Raw genomic sequence first — 20,872 nt, 5'->3', positions numbered from 1 at the left:
TTGTTTCTTCTTCCATTTCCTGCCTTGTTTCGTCTGTTTTTTCTTCCATTTCTTGCATTTTTTGGTTTGTTTTTTCTTCCATTTCTTTGAGGGATTTTCCTATATCTTCTTTTAGGGCCTCTATCATTTTCATGAAAGTTGTTTTAAGGTCATTCTCTTCTCCTTCATTTGCATTGGAATGTTGGAGTCTTGCTGGTGTGGAGTCTCTAGAATCTGGTGGTGTCATATTTGTTTTTCTGTTGCTGACTGTGTTTTTGTATTGTCTCTTTCCCATCTCTTCTTCTCGTGGGTGTAAAAAGAGCCCCTCATTGGTCTCGTGGTTACGGGACCAGAGTTGCTTTTGGTGGGTGCTATCAAGTCCAATAATCTGGTAGTTCCTCTATTCCTTGTCCTCGTTCTGGTCCCTTGGGTAGAGAAGAATACCAGGAATCTGGGGTGCTTAGCCTCTCACCTGTTCCCCTGGACCCTTTGCTGTATTTGCTGGTTTCCCGGTCTCGTTGTTGGGAGAGAAGCCTGGCGTCTGTGGTGTTTGGCTCTCGCCAGGATTGGAAGCTCTGTGCAGTTCCCAGGCGATTCCCAGGCACTGGAACACAGGCTCAGATGCAGGGTCTATTTTACCTGGACCTGCCAGAACAGATGGTCCCCTGGTCTCCCTGGATCAGCTATTTTCCAGGTCTCATTGGGGGGAGAGAAGTCCTGGAGTCTGGGGTGTTTGGTTCCTGCTGGGATCGGAAGCCCTGTGCAGTTCCCAGGCGATCCCCAGGCACTGGAACACAGGCCCAGAAGCAGTGCCTGTACCTGATCCCACCGCGGGAACAGCCGCTCCCCTGGTCTCCCTGGCTCCTCTGGTTCCTCGTCTCGTTGGTGGGAGAGGAAACCTGGAATCTGGGGTGCTTGGCTCCAGCTGGGATTGGAAGCTCTGTGCAGTTCCCAGGTGATCCCCATTCTTGGAGCTTACATTTCACCAATATCAACATCATGTTGAAGGACTCTTACAAATTGCCAAGTTAAGCTGTCCATCTTAGCCCCCTTAGAGAATGGCTTTTCTGTGTTTACCATGAGGAAATTCATTTATTTTCCCAATGATGCTGATCTGTCATTTATCACAGCTAATTTATCACAGCTAATTTTTTCATCCCCTGCTAATCACTATGTATTGTCCCATTGAAGAAAATGCTTCACTTCCACATATTCTTAATCCAAAATAGCATTAAAATTCACCTGATAGAATCCTCCCCTTCTCATGGAAACTTCATAAATCAGACCCTCATTATCTACATTTCTTACTGCATTCTTATATCCCAAGTTCCCACAGAATGATCCATTAAGTATTATCCTTTCCAAATCCTCCCCAAAACAACATGATCAGTTCTATCAGAGGAATGACCTCACTTTTGGTCCAATTTATGTCCTAATTTGACTTATGCTACTATGATAAACACCACAATCAAAAGAAACTTGGGGAAGAAATGATTCATTTTCTGTGTACTTCCATGTCACAGTGCACCCTTAAGAGAGTAAGAGCATGAGACCAACCAGGAGCAGAGGCAGGAATCATGGAGAAAGCTGCTTACTCAGCTGTTCTCTGGATTTGTCTCAGTCAGCTTTCATATGCAGCTTAGCCTCTCTCATTAGCCTATTGATGGTATCATCCACAATGAACTGGGCCCTCCTACATCAATTAGTAATCAAGAAAACATTTCTTAAGACATTCACTCAGGCCATTCTGATGGAGGCAATCCCACAATCGAGACTAGCTTGGATAATTCTGAGCTGTGTGAAGTTGATAGCTGAAGCTAATTGGGAGAGGATGTCCTCAGAATAACAGCCAAAGCCCTTTGATTCTCTTCGGGTCCCTGTTAGCTTTCTGATATCATTATTTTCTGTCTCCACTATCCCTAGTTGAACTGGAGTGGTGAGAACAGGCTAAAGAAGCAAGTCCCCCATAGCCAATTAGTTTAATAATATATTTAAAGAGAAACCCTCTGTTGAGGATCTGTTGTATTCCAGACATCATAATTTCATTTTTGTTGCTGTGATAAAATACCTTGACTAAAAGTAACTAAGGGAAGAAAAGGCTTAGGGAACTTAAGCAGAAGAAACTTAAATCAGTGGGTCATATCACATCTACAATCAAGAGCAGACGGAGTTAAGTACATGCATATTCATGCTCAACTCACTTTCTCTACTATTATATAGTCCAGGACCCAAATCCAGGGAACAGTGTCACCCCCACAGGCCTAGGTCTTCCCATATCAATTAAGACGTGAAGACAATCCCCATAGACATGCACACAGGCCAACTTGATCTAGATAATCTATTTGGATACTCTTCGCAGGTGATTTTAGATTGTGAAAAGTTGAAAATTAAAACCAACATATCAAGTTTTATACTGGTTACTTTTAGACAATTTACACATTCCAGAAATTTTGTGAGAAAGTTGTCATTGTTATACTGATCTTATTGATGAGAAAATACAGACTTAAAGTAAACTGGCAAATGGCAGCAACAAACTTTATGCCCAGATTCTGTTTTTTTTTCTTTTAAATTCAATCCCTCTGTTTCAAGACACATGGGCACTGATGCAGCCTCTCTCACTGCAATATTTTATTCATCTTATTTTATTCAACTACTAAGTAGCAGAGTCATTATTATAGGTTGGGAGGCAGCGTGTATGGCATGGGTCACCTGTCATTCACCTGTAATTATGTGACTCAGCTACTGAATCCTTTACTGTCAGAAAGCTGCTCCTTTTTGTCAGTATAAAGTATAAAGTTCTGTCTTCATTCAAATAACCTCTAATTTGGTAGGCTGGGTTTTCACTCTAGGTTATTTTTTTATGCAATGAAACATCATGTAAAAAAGCAAGTTGTGAAGAAAATGGTTCATGAAGTTTAAACTTCCCAATCATAGCCCATCATTACAGGAAATCAGAACAGGAATGTAAGCAGGACTGTAACCTGAAAGCAGGAGCTGATGTAGAGGCCATGGATGGGAGCTACTTATTGGCATGCTTCCCATGGCTTTCTCAGCCTACATTTTTTTTAAAGATTTTTTAAAAAAATTTTATTTTCCAATTTAAATTTAGATAAGAAACAAGGTTGCTTCACAAGTCAGTTCCAGGTCCCTCTCCCATTCCCTCCCTTCCTCCCGAGCCCCCCCCCCCCCGTTATCCCCTCATTTCCCCAGGGAGGGTGAGGCCCTCCATGGGGGTGTGCATAGTCTGTCATTTCATATAGGGCAGGGCCTAGACCCTTCCCCAAGAGTTCGGGGTGAGAGTGCACCTCACATTGTTCTATGGGAGTCCAAAGTCCGTGTGTATACTTGGGATGCGTACTGATCTGCTGCCCAAGGCTCAATAGATTCCCTAGGCCCCCTCACTAACACCCAGATTCAGGGGGTCTTGATCAGTCCCATGCTGGCTTCCCAGGCTGATGCCTGGGATTCAAGAGTTAACCTTTGTCTGGTCAGCTGCTTCTGGGGGTTAAACCAGCCCAGTCTTAATCCCTATTATCATCAGTCCTCCCTCTCTGTTACTGGCTTTCTTGAGTTCGGCTCAGTACTTAACCAAGGGAGTCTGCCTCTTCTTCGATCAGCCACTAAATAAAGTTTCTGTTTCCCTGACTCTCTGGCCATAGGATTGTAGGCTGGCACTCCCCAGATCTATGTCTAAAATCCATATATGAGAGAGTACATGCCATGTTTCTCTTTTTGTGACTGGGTTACCTCACTCAGGATGGTTTCTTCTAGTGTCATCCATTTGCCTGCGAATCTCAGGATTCCATTATTTTTTTCTGCTGAATAGTACTCCATTGTGTAGATGTACCACATTTTCTCTATCCACTCTTCAGGGGAGGGACATCTAGGTTGCTTCCAAGTTCTGGCAATTACAAATAAAGCTGCTATGAACATAGTGGAACAGACATCTTTGTTGTATGAATGGGCATCTTTTGGATATATGTCTAAGAGTGGAGTTGATGGGTCTTGTGGTAGGTTTATTCCCATTTTTCTGAGGAATCTCCATACTGATTTCCAAAGTGGCTGAACCAGTTGGCACTCCCACCAGCAATGGAGGAGTGTCCCCCTTTCACCACATCCTCTCCAGCATAAATTGTCATTGGTGTTTTTGATTTTAGCCATTCTGACAGGAGTAAGATGGTATCTGAGAGTTGTTTTGACTTGCATTTCCCGGATGGCTAAGGATGTTGAGCACTTTCTCAAGTGCCTCTCAGCCATTTTAGACTCCTCTATTGAAAACTCTCTATTTAGTTCTGCAGCCCACTTTTTAATTGGGTCCTTTGATGTTTTGGAGACTTGCTTCTTGAGTTCTTTGTAAATTTTGGAGATCAACCCTCTGTCAGATGTGGGATTAGTGAATATTTTTTCCCATTCTGTGGGCTGCCTTTTTGTCTTGCTGACTGTGTCCTTTGCCTTACAGAAGCGTCTCAGTTTCAGTAGGTCCCATTTATTAATTGTTGATCTCAGTGTCTGTGCTACTGGTGTTATGTTCAGGAAGCTGTCTCCTGTACCAATTCGTTCAAGGGTACCACCCACTTTCTCTTCTAAGAGGTTCAGTGTGGCTGGATTTATGTTGAGGTCTTTCATCCATTTGGACTTAAGTTTTGTGCATGGCGATAAACATGGATCGATCTGCATTCATCTACATGTCAGTCTCCAATTATGCCAGCACCATTTGTTGAAGATGCTTTCTTTATTTCATTGTATATTTTTAGCTTCTTTGTCAAAGATCAGATGTTCGTACGTGTGTGGGTTAATACCCGGATTTTCAATTCGATTCCATTGGTCTACCTCTCTATTTTTGTGCCAATACCAAGCTGTTTTCAGGACTATAGCTCTATAATAGAGCTTGAGGTCAGGGATGGTGATGCCTCTGGACGTTGCCTTGTTGAACAGGGTTGTTTTGGCTATCCTGGGTCTTTTGTTTTTCCATACAAAATTGATTATTGTTCTTTCAAGGTCTGTGAAGAATTGTGCTGGGATTTTAATGGGGATTGCATTGAATCTGTAGATTGCTATTGTCAGGATTGCCATTTTTACTACATTGATCCTACCTATCCAAGAGCATGGGAGATCTTTCCATTTTCTGAGGGCTTCTTTAATTTCTTTCTTTAAAGATTCAAAGTTCTCACGATACAGGTCTTTCACTTGTTTGGTTAGCGTTACCCCAAGGTGTTTTATGTTGTTTGTGGCAATTGTAAAGGGTGATGTTTCTCTGATTTCTCTTTCAGCCCTTTTATCATCTGTATATAATAGGGCTACTGATTTTCTTGAGTTGATCTTGTAGCCTGCCACTTTGCTGAAGGTGTTAATCAGCTGTAAGAGTTCCCTGGTAGAGTTCTTTGGGTCACTGATGTAAACTATCATATCATCTGCAAACAGTGAAAGTTTGACCTCTTCTTTCCCAATTTGTATCCCCTTGATTCCCCTTTGTTGTCGTATGGCAATAGCTAGAACTTCAAGTACCATGTTGAAAAGGTATGGAGAGAGTGGACAGCATTGTTTTGTTCCTGATTTTAGAGGAATTGCGTTGAGTTTCTGTCCATTTAGTTTGATGTTGGCTGTTGGTTTACTGTATATAGCTTTTACTATGTTTAAGTATGTCCCTCTTATCCCAGATCTCTCCAAGACCTTTATCATGAAGGGGTGTTGGATTTTGTCAAAGGCTTTTTCAGCATCTAGTGAGATGATCATGTGATTTTTGTTTTTCAGCTTGTTTATATGGTGGATTACATTGATGGATTTTCGTATGTTGAACCATCCCTGCATCCCTGGGATGAAACCTACTTGATCGTGGTGAATGATTGTTTTGATGTGTTCTTGGATCCGATTTGCCAGTATTTTATTGAGTATTTTTGCATCAATGTTCATGAGGGATATTGGTCTGAAGTTCTCTTTCTTTGTTGTATCTTTGTGTGGCTTGGGGATCAAGGTTATTGAAGCCTCATAGAAAGAGTTTGGCAAAGACCCTTCTGCTTCTATTGTGTGGAACACTTTGAGAAGAATTGGTATAAGCTGTTCTTTGAATTTCTGGTAGAATTCTGCACTGAGGCCATCTGGACCTGGGCTTTTTTTGGTTGGGAGACTTTTGATGACAGCTTCTATTTCCATAGGGGTTATAGGTGTATTTAAATTGCTTATCTGTTCTTGATTTAATTTTGGCAATTGATAGCTGTCCAGGAAGTCATCCAATTCCTTTAAATTTTCGAATTTTGTGGAGTACAGGGTTTCAAAGTATGACCTAATGATTCTCTGGATTTCCTCAGAGTCTGTTGTTATGTCCCCCTTTTCATTTCTAATTTTGTTAATTTGCGTGTTCACTCTCTGCTGTTTGGTAAGTTTGGACAAAGGTTTGTCTATCTTGTTGATTTTCTCAAAGAACCTACTCTTAGTTGCATTGATTCTTTGTATTGTTTTCCTGGTTTCTACTTTATTGATTTCAGCCCTCAATTTGATTATTTCCTGGCGTCTACTCCTCCTGGGGGAGTGTGCTTCTTTGTGTTCTAGAGCTTTCAGCTGTGATGTTAATTCTCTGGTATAACTGTTCTCCTGTTTCTTCATGTGAGCACTTAGCGCTATGAACTTCCCCCGTAGCACTGCTTTCAAAGTGTCCCATAGGTTTGTGTATGTTGTGTCTTCATTCTCATTGAATTCGAGGAAGTCTTTAATTTCTTTTTTTATTTCCTCTTTGACCCAGGGATGGTGCAGTTGAGCATTATTCAATTTCCATGAGTTTGTAGGTTTTCTGCAATTTGTGTTGTTGTTGAATTCTAATTTTAAAGCATGGTGGTCTGATAAGATGCATGGTGTTATTCTAATGTTTTTGTAGCTGCTGAGGTTTGATATGTTGCCAAGTATGTGGTCGATTTTTGAGAAGGCTCCATGTGGTGGTGAGAAGAAGGTATATTCTTTTTTATGTGGATGAAATGTTCTATAGATATCTGTTAATCCCAGTTGGGTCATTACTTCTATTAGACCTTTTGCTTCTTTGTTGAGTTTCTGTTTGGTATTCCTGTCTAGTGGTGAGAGTTGTATGTTGAAATCTCCCACTATAACTGTGTGGGGCTTTAGATGAGATTTAAATTCTAATAATGTTTCTTTAACGAATGTGGATGCCTTTGTATTTGCGGCATAGATGTTCAGGATAGACACTTCATCTTGGTGGGTTTCACCTGTGATGAGTATGTAATGACCTCCTTCATCTCTTTTGATTGATTTTATTATAAAGTCTAGTTTGTTAGATATTAGGATTGCTACCCCTGCTTGTTTCTTGGGTCCATTTGATTGAAAAATTTTTTCCCAACCTTTAACTCTCAGGTAATGTCTGTCTTTAAGGGTGAGGTGTGTTTCTTGTATGCAGCAGAAGGAAGGGTTCTGTCTTCATATCCAATCTGCCAGTCTGTGTCTTTTTATGGGTGAGTTAAGGCCGTTAATATTGAGGGATATTAATGACCATTGATTGCTCATTCTTCTTCCATTTGTGATGGTTGTTGTTGGTGGAATTATGTGTGGAATTTCACCCCTTTGTTCTTTTGGCTGTTGGTAGAGAGGGATTCTCTATTGCTTATGTTTTTCTGGTTGTAGTTAGCTTCCTTGGGTTGGAGTTTTCCTTCCAAAATTTTCTGTAGGGCTGGGTTAGTGGACACATATTGCTTGAATCTAGTTTTGTCATGGAATATCTTGTTTTCTCCGTCTATAGTGATTGAGAGCTTTGCCGGGTATAGTAGTCTGGGCTGGCATCCATGGTCTCTTAGTGTAGGTAGAATATCTATCCAGGACCTTCTGGCTTTCAGCGTTTCCATGGAGAAATCAGGGGTAATTCTGATAGGTCTGCTTTTATATGTTACTTGACCTTTTTCCTTAGCTGCTCTTAATATTCTTTCTTTATTCTGTATGTTTGGGGTCTTGATTATTATGTGGCGAGGGGATTTTTTTTTGTTGTCCACTCTATTTGGTGTTCTGTAGGCTTCTTGTACCTTCATTGGCATGTCTTTCTTAAGGTTGGGAAAGTTTTCTTCTATGATTTTGTTGAATATGCCTTCTGCCCCTTTGAGGTGGATTTCTTCTCCTTCTTCTATACCTATTATTCTTAGGTTTGGTCTTTTCATGGTGTCCCATATTTCCTGGATGTTTTGTGTTAAGAATTTGTTGGATTTAAGGTTTTCTTTGGTTGAGTAATCCATTTCTCCTAGCGTATCTTCAACATTTGAGATTCTCTCTTCCATCTCTTCTATTCTGTTGGTAATGCTTGTATTGGTAGCGCCTGACTGTTTGTCCAGCTTTTCTATTTTCTGCCTTTCTTCAGATTGTGTTTTTTTAATGACTCTATTTCAGTTTTCAACCCTTGCAGTGTTTGCATTGCTTCTTGCAATTTTCTGTTCATCTGTTCGTCCGTTTGTTGCCTTTTATGAATTTTTTGGTTTGTTCTTTCTTCCATTTCTTGCATTTTTTGGTTTGCTTTTTGTTCCATTTCTCGCAATTTGTGCTTTGTTTCTTCTTCCATTTCCTGCCGTTTTTGGTTTGTTTCTTCTTCCATTTTTTTCATTTTTTGCTTTGTTTTTTCTACCATTTCTTGCATTTTTTGCTTTGTTTCTTCTTCCATTTCCTGCCTTTTTTGGTATGATTATTCTTCCAATTCTTGCATTTTTTGCTTTGTTTTTTCTTCCATTTCTTGCATTTTTTGCTTCATTTCTTCTTCCATTTCCTGCCTTTTTTGGTTTGTTTTTTCTTCCAATTCTTGCATTTTTTGCTTTGTTTTTTCTTCCATTTCTTGCATTTTTTGGTTTGTTTTTTCTACCATTTCTTTGAGGGATTTTCCAATATCCTCTTTTAGGGCCTCTATCATTTTCATGAAAGTGCTTTTAAGGTCGTTCTCTTCTGCTTCGTCCGCATTGGAATGTTGGGGTCTTGCTGGTGTGGAGTCTCTAGAATCTGGCGGTGTCATATTTGTTTTTTGGTTGCTGACTGTGTTTTTGTATTGTCTCTTTCCCATGTCTTCTTCTAGTGGGTGCAGAAAGAGCCCCTTACTGGTCTGGGGACCAGAGTTCCCTTTTGGTGGGTGCTAGCAAGTCCAATAATCTGGTGGTTCTTCTATTCCTTGTCCGAATGCTGGTCCCGTGGGTGGAGAAGAAGAACAGGAATCTGGGGCGCTTATCCTCTTACCTGGTCCCCTGGACCCTATGCTGGGTCCTGTTGTACTTGATCCAGAACAGCTACTCCCCTGGTCTCCCTGGGTCCTCTGGTTTCCTGGTCTCATTGGTGGGAGAGAATACTTGGGGTCTGGGTGCTTGGCTCCCGCCGGGATTGGGAGCTCTGTGCAGTTCCAAGGTGATCTGCAGGCACTGGAGCACAGGCCGGGAAGCCGGCCTGTTTACCTGATGCTGCCCGAGGAACAGCTGCTTCCCTGGACTCCCAGCCTCCTCTCCTTTCCTGGTCTCGTTGGTAGGAGTGAAGATCTGGAGTCTGGGGTGCTTGGATCCCACCGGGATTGGGAGCTTTGTGCAGGTCCCAGGCGATCTGCAGGTACTGGAGCACAGGCCGGGAAGCCGGCCTGTTTACCTGATGCTGCCCGAGGAACAGCTGCTTCCCTGGACTCCCAGCCTCCTCTCCTTTCCTGGTCTCTTTGGTGGGGGCAAAGATCTGGAGTCTGGGGTGCTTGGCTCCTGCCGGGATTGGGAGCTCTGTGCAGGTCCCAGGCGATCTGCAAGCACTGGAGCACAGGCCGGGAAGCTGGCCTGTTTACCTGATGCTGCCCGAGGAACAGCTGCTTCCCTGGACTCCCAGCCTCCTCTCCTTTCCTGGTCTCGTTGGTGGGAGAGAAGATTTGGAGTCTGGGGTGCTTGGCTCCTGCCGGGATTGGGAGCTCTGTGCAGGTCCCAGGCGATCTGCAGGCACTGTCCCGGCCTGTTTACCTGATGCTGCTGGAGGAACAGCTCACTCTAGGTTATTTAGAGGAGGTATTAGTCATGCTGTGGTCAGTTTCAGGATCCCCACTTTTTGAGATTTTTTTAACAGTGACTTGATTTCTCTTCCTCAATAAAAGTAGAAGAATGGAGACCCTTGGCCTTGGATGGTATGATAGACACTCCTAGTACTCACCAACATTCATGTTCTACTCTTCTGAAACACAAACCTCAACCACAGTTATAAGGTTCCCCAATGTTTAGATATGGCTATGTAGCTATGCCAAATAAAACAAGCATAAAAATTTATGTGCACTATGACCATATTTAGACCATCGTATATTCATGTGCTCCTCTCTTCATGGTCCCATATGTGAAAATAATGGAGAAAACACTAGAGACTTAGTGAAATCTTGGTCCTAGAGCACAATGTCACAGGTGCTTATCCATGAAGACTTGTACTGGATTGTGTTATGAGTTGGAAATATGCTGAGAAACACTAAATGAGCCCAGCAGGTTGTTTGTTTACACATTTCTATGCATGTAAACATAGAACCATAATAATTAAAGAAAAAGAAACAATATAGATGATAAATGAACATAGAAGGAGGACGTGGAGGTAGATGAAGGGGAACAGTGAGATGATGAGCAGGGTACGATAATCAAGGAGTAATGCTCTGAAAGCAGGTTATGATGGTTGAAGTTTTTATAGAACTCATAAGTCCTAATAAAAGTTGCTTTTACAAGCCTTTTCTGTGAAGCAGATGGTATTTGAGTCATAGAAGATAATTTCATTTAATTAATTCATGCCCATAAGACTCAGAAAACATTGCAGAAGAAGGGAAGGTAAGATTATAAGAGCCAGAGGACCAAGAAGTCTGCATACATCAATAACAAGTCTTCCTAAACAAGATCCAAGCAATGATGAAGACAGTAGATATGATAACGAGGGAAGAAGAAATTTCATAGTGGAGGGTCCCTTCCCTAGACAACCAGACATCTAATGGCTGCTGAGAGAGAGAATTAGTCTTCCCCAGGAATGAGCCCTAATTGGTTGTGCAATACAAAGGATCATCTCTGAAATTATGTACATAAAGCAGTGAAAATGGACTCAGCAGGTTGTATTTGTATATTTATGCATTTATATATGGAACAATAACAGATATGAAGAGGTCATAAATTTGAGAGGAAGTGGGAGGAATGGGAGAGTTTGAAGGGAGGTAAGTGTAGGGAAAGTGATTGTAATTTTAAAAAGTTTTAAAGTTCGGTGAGCAGATGATATTTGGATCATAGAGCATAGTTTTATTTAATTAATATAGAGGAAAACAATTTTTGAATGCCCATAATGTAGACGTCAAGAAAGGAGGTTGAAGAAGAAAATAAAATCAGAATCACAGCTGAGACAAATGAGATATATTATGGAAAGAACAACATAGTTACTCGATTTTCATATCCCTCTCCTCTTCTACCTGGAAAGCAAGCTACAGAAAGTTATTAAGTGAGATGCTTTCCTCCCTGTGGCCAGCTGATAAAAGGACCATATGCCAGTGGTTAATGCCATCTATGCATATGCAGTACACTGAAGAACAGCACCTTCACTCCAACTGCTGCAATATCTCAGATATTTGTTTTTTATTTATTTTTCAGTTTAAATTTAGATAAGAAACAAGGATGCTTCACAAGTCAGTTCCAGGTCCCTCTCCCTTTCCCTCCCCTCCTCCCGTGCCCTCCCACCAACTGCTCCATTATCCCCTCATTTCCCCAGGGAGGGAGAGGCACGCCATGTGGGTGTCCATAGTCTGTCATTTCATATAGGGCAGGGCCTAGACCCTTCCCCAAGAGTTCAGGGTGAGAGTGCACCTCACATTGTTCTATGGGAGTCCAAAGTCCATGTGTATACTTGGGATGGGTACTGATCTGCTGCCCAAGGCTCAATAGATTACCTAGGCCTCCTCACTGACACTCATATTCAGGGGGTCTTGATCAGTACCATGCTGGCTTCCCAGGCTGATGCCTGGGATTCAAGAGTTAACCTTTGTCAGGTCAGCTGTTTCTGGGGGTTAAACCAGCCCAGTCTCAGACCCTTTGGTCATCAGTCCTCCCTCTCTGTTACTGGCTTTCTTGAGTTCAGCTCAGTACTTAACCGAGGGAGTCTGCCTCTTCTTCGATCAGCCACTAAGTGAAGTTTCTGTTTCCCAGACTCTCTGGCCATAGGATTGTAGGCTGGCACTCCCCAGATCTATGTCTAAAATCCATATATGAGAGTACATGCCATGTTTCTCTTTTTGTGGCTGGGTTACCTCACTCAGGATGGTTTCTTCTAGTGTCATTCATTTGCCTGCAAATCTCAGGATTCCATTGGTTTCTTTCTGCTGAATAGTACTCCATTGTGCAAATGTACCATATTTTCTCTATCCACTCTTCGGTTGAGGGACATCAAGGTTGCTTCCAAGTTCTGGCTATTACAAATAATGCTGCTATGAACATAGTGGAACAGACATCTTTGTTGTATGAATGGGCATCTTTTGGATATATGCCTAAGAGTGGAGTTGCTGGGTCTTGTGGTAGGTTTATTCCTATTTTTCTGAGGAATCTCCATACTGATTTCCAAGTGGCTGAACCAGTTGGCACTCCCACCAGCAATGGAGGAGTGTCCCCCTTTCACCACATCCTCTCCAGCATAAATTGTCTTTGGTGTTTTTGATTTTAGCCATTCTGACAGGAGTGAGATGGTATCTCAGAGTTATTTTGATTTGCATTTCCCGGATGGCTAAGGAGGTTGAGCACTTTCTCAAGTGCCTCTCAGCCATCTTAGACTCCTCTATTGAAAATTCTCTATTTAGTTCTGCAGCCCACTTTTTAATTGGATTCTTGAGTGTTTTGGAGACTTGCTTCTTGAGTTCTTTGTAAATTTTGGAGATCAACCCTCTGTCAGATGTGGGGTTAGTGAATATTTTTTCCCATTCTGTGGGCTGCCTTTTTGTCTTGCTGACTATGTCCTTTGCCTTACAGAAGCTTCTCAGTTTCAGGAGGTCCCATTTATTAATTGTTGATCTCGCTGTCTGTGCTAGTGGTGTTATGTTCAGGAAGCTGTCTCCTGTAGCAATTCGTTCAAGGGTACCATCCACTTTCTCTTCTAAGAGGTTCAGTGTGGCTGGATTTATGTTGAGGTCTTGATCCATTTGGACTTAAGTTTTGTGCGTGGCGATAAACATGGATTAATCCACATTTTTCTACATGCCAGCCTCCAGTTTTGCCAGCACCATTTGTTGAAGATGCTTTCTTTATTACATTGTATATTTTTAGCTTCTTTGTCAAAGATCAGATGTTCATATGTGTGTGGGTTAATATCCGGGTTTTTAATTCGATTCCATTGTTCTACCTGTCTATTTTTGTGCCAATACCAAGCTGTTTTCAGGACTGTAGCTCTATAATACAGCTTGAGGTCAGGGATGGTGATGCCTCTGGACATTGCCTTGTTGAACAGGGTGGTTTTGGCTATCCTGGGTCTTTAGATTTTCCATACAAAATTGATTATTGTTCTTTCAAGGTCTGTGAAGAATTGTGCTGGGATTTTAATGGGGATTGCATTGAATCTGTAGATTCCTTTTGGCAGGATTGCCATTTTTACTACGTTGATCCTACCTATCCAAGAGCATGGGAGATCTTTCCATTTTCTGAGGGCTTCTTTAATTTCTTTCTTTAAAGATTCAAAGTTCTTGCAATATAGGTCTTTCACTTGTTTGGTTAGCGTTATCCCAGGGTATTTTATGTTGTTTGTGGCAATTGTAAAGGGTGATATTACTCCGATTTCTTTCTCAGCCCTTTTATCATTTGTATATAGTAGGGCTACTGATTTTCTTGAGTTGATCTTGTAGCCTGCCACTTTGCTGCAGGTGTTAATCAGCTGTAAGTGTTCCCTGGTAGAGTTCTTTGGGTCATTGATGTAAAATATCCTATCATCTGCAAACAGTGAAAGCTTGACCTCTTCCTTCCCAGTTTGTAACCCCTTGATCCCCTTTTGTTGTGGTATGGCAATGGCTAGAACTTCAAGTACAAGGTTGAAAAGGTATGGAGAGAGTGGAAAGCCTGGTTTTGTTCCTGATTTTAGAGGAATTGCATTGAGTTTCTGTCCGTTTAGTTTGATGTTGTCTGTTGATTTACTGTATATAACTTTTATTATGTTTAAGTATGTTCCTTTTATCCCAGATCTCTCCAAGACCTTTATCATGAAGGGTTGTTGGATTGTGTCAAAGGCTTTTTCAGCATCTAGTGAGATGATCATGTGATTTTTGTTTTTCAGCTTGTTTATATGGTGTATTATGTTGATGGATATTCTTATGTTGACCCATCCCTGCATCCCGGGGATGAGACCTACTTAATCCTGGTGAATGACTGTTTTGATGCGTTCTTGGATCCGATTTGCCAGTATTTTATTGAGTATTTTTGCATCAATGTTCATGAGGGATATTGGTCTCAAGTTCTCTTTCTTAGTTGTGTCTTTGTGTGGCTTGGGGATCAAGGTTATTGAAGCCTCATAGAAAGAGTTTGGCAAAGACCCTTCTGCTTCTATTGTGTGGAATACTTTGAGAAGAATTGGTGTAAGCTGTTCTTTGAATTTCTGGTAGAATTCTGCACTGAGGCCATCTGGACCTGGGCTTTTTTTGGTTGGGAGACTTTTGATGACTGCTTCTATTTCCATAGGGGTTATAGGTCTATTTAAATTGCTTATCTGTTTTTGATTTAGTTTTGGCAAGTGATAGCTATCGAGGAAGTCGTCCATTTCCTTTAAATTTTCAAATTTTGGGGAGTACAGGTTTTCAAAGTATGACCTGATGATTCTCTGGATTTCCTCAGAGTCTGTTGTTATGTCCCCCTTTTCATTTCTGATTTTGTTAACTTACATGTTCACTCTCTGCTGTTTGGTAAGTTTGGACAAAGGTTTGTCTATATTGTTGATTTTCTCAAAGAACCAACTCTTCGTTGTATTGATTCTTTCTATTGTTTTCCTAGTTTCTACTTTATTGATTTCAGCCCTCAAGTTGATTATTTCCTGGTGTCTACTCTTCCTGGGGGCGTTTGCTTCTTTGTGTTCTAGAGCCTTCAGATGTGCTGTCATTCTCCAGTTTCTTCATGTGGGCACTTCGTACTATGAACTTCCCCTGTAGCACTGCTTTCAAAATGTCCCATTGGTTTAGGTATGTTGTGTCTTCATTCTCCTTGAATTGTAGGAAGTCTTTAATTTCTTTTTTTATTTCTTCTTTGACCCAGGAATGGTGCAGTTGTGCATTCTTGAATTTCCATGAGTTTGTAGTTTTTCTGCAATTTGTGTTGTTGTTGAATTCTAATTTTAAAGCATGGTGGTCTAACAATGTGCTTAGAGTTATTCCAATTTTTTTGTAGCTGCTGAGGTTTGATATGTTGCCAAGTATGTGGTTGATTTTTGAGAAGGTTCCATGTGGTGGTGAGAAGGATGTATATACTTTTTTATGTGTATGAAATGTTCTATAGATATCTGTTAATTCCAGTTGGGCCATTACTTCTATTAGACCCTTTGCTTCTTTGTTGAGTTTCTGTCTGGTATTCCTTTCTAGTGGTGAGAGTGGTGTTTTGAAGTCTACCACTGTATCTGCGTGGGGCTTTGTATGTGATTTAAGTTTTAGTAATGTTTTTTTACAAATGTGGATGCCTTTGTATTTGGGCCATAGATGTTCAGGATAGACACTTCATCTTTCTGGATTTCACCTGTGATTAGTATGTAATGACCTTCTTCCTCTCTTTTGATTGATTTTATTTTAAAGTCTAATTTTTTAGATATTAGGATTGCTACCCCTGCTTGTTTCTTGGGCCCATTTGATTGGAAAATTTTTTCCCAACCTTTAACTCTCAGGTAATGTCTGTCTTTGAGGGTGAGGTATGTTTCTTGTATGCAGCAGAAGGAAGGGTTCTGTCTTTGAATCCATTCTGCTAGTCTGTATCTTTTTATGGGTGAGTTGATGCCATTAATGTTGAGGGATATTAATGAACATTGATTGCTCATTCTTCTTTGATTTACAATTGTTGTTGTTGGTGGAATTGTGTGTGGAATTTCACCCCTTTGTTCGTTCTTTTGGCTGTTGGTAGAGATGGATTCTCTAATGCCTATGTTTTTCTGGTTGTAGTTAACTTGCAAGGGTTGTAGTTTTCCTTCCAAAACTTTCTGTAAGGCTGCGTTAGTGGACACGTATTGCTTGAGTCTAGTTTTGTCATGGAATATCTTGTTTTCTCCATCTATTGTGATTGACAGCTTTGCCAGGTATAGTAGTCTGGGCTGGCATCCATGGTCTCTTAGTGTTGATAGATTATCTATCCAGGACTTTCTGGCTTTCAGAGTTTCCATGGAGAAGTCAGATGTAGTTGTGATAGATTTGCCTTTATATGTTACTTGGCCTTTTTCCTTAGCTGCTCTTAATATTCTTTCTTTATTCTGTATATTTGGGGTCTTGATTATTATGTGGCATGTGGAGTTTTTTTGTGGTCCACTCTATTTGGTGTTCTGTAAGCTTCTTGTACCTTCATTGGCCTGTCTTTCTTAAGGTTGGGAAAGTTTTCTTCTATGATTTTGTTAAATATGTTTTCTGCCCCTTAGTGGTGGTTTTTTTCTCCTTCTATACCTATTATTCTTAGGTTTGTTCTTTTCATGGTGTCCCATATTTCCTGGATGTTTTGTGTTAAGGATTTGTTGGTCTTAAGGTTTTTTTGGGTTGATGAATCTATTTCTCCTAGTGTATCTTCTACACTTGAGATTCTCTCTTCCATCTCTTCTATTCTGTTGGTAATGCTTGTATCGGTAGTACCTGACCATTTGCCCAGCTTTTCTATTTCCTGCCTTTCTTCAGATTGTATTTTTTTTATTGTGCCTATTTCAGTTTTCAGCTCTTGCAATGTTTGCATTGTTTCTTGCAATTTTCGGTTTATCTTTTCTTCCATTTGTTGCCTTTTATGTATTTTTTTGTTTTGTCCTTTCTTCCATTTCTTCCATTTTTTGATTTGCTTTTTCTTCTATTTCTTGCATTTTTTGCTTTGTTTCTTCTTCCATTTCCTGTCTTTTTTGGTATGTTTCTTCTTGCATTTCCTTCATTTTTTGCTTTGTTTTTTTTCTTCCATTTCTTGCATTTTTTGCTTCATTTCTTCTTCCATTTCCTGCATTTTTTGTTTTTTTCTGCCATTTCTTGCATTTTTTGCTTTATTTTTTCTTCCATTTCTTTGAGGGATTTTCCTATATCCTCTTTTAGGGCCTCTATCATTTTCATGAAAGTGGTTTTAAGTTCATTCTCTTCTGCTTCGTTTGCATTGGAATGTTTGCATCTTGCTGGTGTGGAGTCTCTAGAATCTGGTGTTGTCATATTTGTTTTTCTGTTGCTGAGTGTGTTTTTATATTGTCTCTCTCCCATCTCTTCTTCTAATGGGTGCAGAAAAAGCCCCTTACTGGTCTGGTGGCTAGGGGACTAGAGTTCCCTTTTGGTGGGTGCTAGGAAGTCCAATAATCTCATAGTTCTTCTACTCCTTGTCCTCGTTCTGGTCCCGTGGGTAGAGAAGAAGAACAGGAATTTGTGGTGCTTAGCCTCCCACCTGGTCCCCTGGACCCTTTGCTGGATCCTATTGTACCTTATCCCATGGCTGGTACAGCTGCTTCCCTGGTCTCCCTGGCTCCTCTGGTTTCCTGGTCTCGTTGGTGGGAGAGAAGTCCTGGAGTCTGGGGTGTTTGGCTCCCTCTGGGCTTGGAAGCTCTGTGCAGTTCCCACGTGATCACCAGGCACTGGAACACAGGCCCAGAAGCAGCGCCTGTTGTACCTGATCCCGCTGCCAGAACAGCTTCTCCCCTGGTGTACCTGGCTCCTCTGGTTTTCTGGTAAGAACATGTCTTTCTAAGTATCAGCATCCACTATGACCCACAAGAGTTGATATAAGCAGAACCAACCCACTGGAATTTGTGTAGTTTCTATCAGAAAACCCAATGGAGATAGTGCAGGAATGTACAGTGTTTTTTTTTTAAATATTTGGATCAACTGACAATGAACTCAACAGGCAAGGCAGACAACCTATTTAACACCCCACAGCACATTAAGTCCAGAGTGGGAATTGTGCCACAGCTGACTGCTCCTGACCCTTTGAAAGCAAAGTTGGGTTTCATCATCTCATAAGGATACTTAGTTATTTTAATGTAATACCTTGCTTTCTGTACTTCACTTAAACACATATTTTTCCCCAAACTCAGGAAACCATGAAACTACAACCAAGTGAATAATTTCTTTGAGTATATATTCATTTGAAGATATCAGAAAGTTGTAAATGAAGTATTTCTTTCTGAAATATTAATTTGGAGGTTTGCTTGAAATCATGCCAATGTTGCCCCTGCTGTGTTAAGTAAGAAATTTGTTCCTTAATGAGTGACTAATAGCTGTATATCTGTTTATCATTGTTCAGTCATTAAATATTTATAGAACACTTGTTAGTGGCACCATGCTAGATGTTGCTTGGGGAAATTGTTTGGTCAGGATAGCTTTGCTTTTGTAACTGCCTCTAGCACTCCCAGGACCTACCCCTGAATTACCGAGTAGAGCCTTCCCCCAATATTTTCCAGAACATGCCATTCCATCATCCCTGGTTGGCATCATTCACTTTGATCAGGATCCATTTCCCAGCTTTGTAGTTTCATTTTTCACTGTTCCTTAGTCTCTTCTGAATTAATTAATTTGTCTTTTTTGCTGTTAAATGCTAAACTTTGAATTAGGAAACACTGCTTATTCTTTGTATGTGAGTAATAGGCTATAACATTGAATGTTCTCTACTGTACAAAAACTTCAGATTTTGCAGTGTATATATGAGACTTTAAAGCAGAAAGTAAACTATTTTAGGGGGAAAGTTGGACCAATGAGAAAGGGGGAAGGGTAGTGTAAAAGGGAAAATATGAGCAATGTACAAAATTATTAGTTTTTTACTGCAATAATTGTTTTCATATTTCTATTATTTATTTATTTACATTTATTTGTTTGTTTGTTTATTGATAGGTATCTCTTATTATCCCAAGGAATAAGTTCTTAAAAACTTAATGTACACCCAAGGGCTATATACTTTATAATTATTCTTAATCCTTATATATGTGGCTTTTCATCTGGTTTCTCCACATAATGCTTGCTCTTAGACCTCTTAATTTTTAACTGCATGAACTGCAGCTATTGCTCTACCTGTCAAGACTTCAGGTCGCACAGACATTAGCCATTGTCCTGGCCGTGATTAAAACATGTATTTATTGACCCAGTGCCTTATAAACATTTGTGTCACAACTAAGGGTTAACTAGACTTCCACCAACCCTCACTTTCCTGCCAACAATGATCAGGCTGGTGTCTGGAAGGAGGAGAAACTGGTATGCAATGGAGCCCTGGCTTATCTTGGTATTTTAATTTATTCCCAAGTGGAAATCTCATTATTTGAAACACAAATATGATTTAATGATTAAAATATGTAGATGTCTCCTTCTTTTTTATTTTTTATTTTAATTTTAAATAGCTTGTTTCACATTTCAATCCTAGTTCCCTCTCCCTCCCCTCCTCCCGCACCCCCCCTTTCACCCCCAGCCTCCCACATTATTGCCAATTCCTTCCACATAGGGGATATCTAGAGTCTGTCATTTCACTCAGGGTAGGGTCCAGGCACTCCCCTAAGAGTCCAGGCTGAGAGAGCATCCCTCTTTGTGCTATGGGCACACAATGTCTGTTTGTATTCCAGGGATATACACCGATCCACTGCTCAGGGCCCCATAGGTTGCTCAGGCCTCCTCACTGACTCTCACATTCGGGGGGGGTCCAGATCAGTCCCATGCTGGCCTCCCAGCTGTCGGTCTGGGGTCCAAGAGCTCTCCCCTGTTCAGATCAGCTGTCTCTGCTGGTTTTGCCAGGCCATTCTTTGCCAATTTACTCATCACTCCTCTCTCTCTGTCACTGGGTTCCTTGGGTTCAGTTCAGTGCTTAACTGTGGATGTTTGGCTCTGCTTCCATCAGTCACTGGATGAAGGCTCCTGGATGGTTATAGACATCAAGTTCATTATCAGGAATGGGCATTCAAGGTGGTCTCTCCACTATTGCTTAGCTTGCCAATTGGTGTCATCCCTTTAGATCACTAGAGGTCACTCTGGTGCCTGATCTGTCTTCTAACCTATGATTCCCTCTTCTCCCTATTCTACCCCCCCCACTCAACCTTCCTGTTCCCCCATGACCTATTCTCTCTTCCTCTTCTCCCCCTCTCTTCTTCCCAGCTCCCACTTCTCCCCCTCGCCGTGTTCCCCATCTGTTCAGAGGATCTTGCCTCAATCCTCTTCTCTTGGGTACTATGCATATATTTTAGGTTCTTTCCTGTTTCCCAGACTCTCTATCAGTGGAAGTGCAGACTGGCACTATCCTGATCCATGTCTAAAATCCATATATGAGTGAGTACATACCATGTTTGTCTTTTTGCAACTGGGTTACCTCACTCAGGATGGTTTCTTCCAGTGCTATCCATTTACCTGCAAATTTCAAGATTTCATTGTTTTTTCTGCTGAGTAATACTCCATTGTATAAATGTCCCACATTTTCTCTGTCCACTCTTCATTTGAGGGGCATCTAGGTTGCTTCCAGGTTCTGGCTATTACAAATAATATTGCTATGAACATAGTGGAGCAGATGCCCTTGTTGTATGAATTTGCCTCATTTGGATATATGCCTAAGAGTGGAATTGCTGGGTCTTATGGTAGACTGATTCCCATTTTCCTGAGGAATCTCCATACTGATTTCCAAAGTGGCTGTATGAGTTGGCACTCCCACTCGCAGTGTAGGAGTGTTCCCTGTCTCAACATCCTCTCCAGCATAAATTGTCTTCAGTGTTTTTGATTTTAGCCATTCTCACAGGAGTAAGATGGTATCTCAGAGTTGTT

The sequence above is a fragment of the Mesocricetus auratus genome, unplaced genomic scaffold (assembly GCF_017639785.1).
Source record: "Mesocricetus auratus isolate SY011 unplaced genomic scaffold, BCM_Maur_2.0 Super-Scaffold_100003, whole genome shotgun sequence".
Lineage (NCBI taxonomy): Eukaryota > Metazoa > Chordata > Mammalia > Rodentia > Cricetidae > Mesocricetus > Mesocricetus auratus.
The sequence above is the reverse complement of the archived record's forward strand: the minus strand, read 5'-3'. Positions refer to the sequence as shown.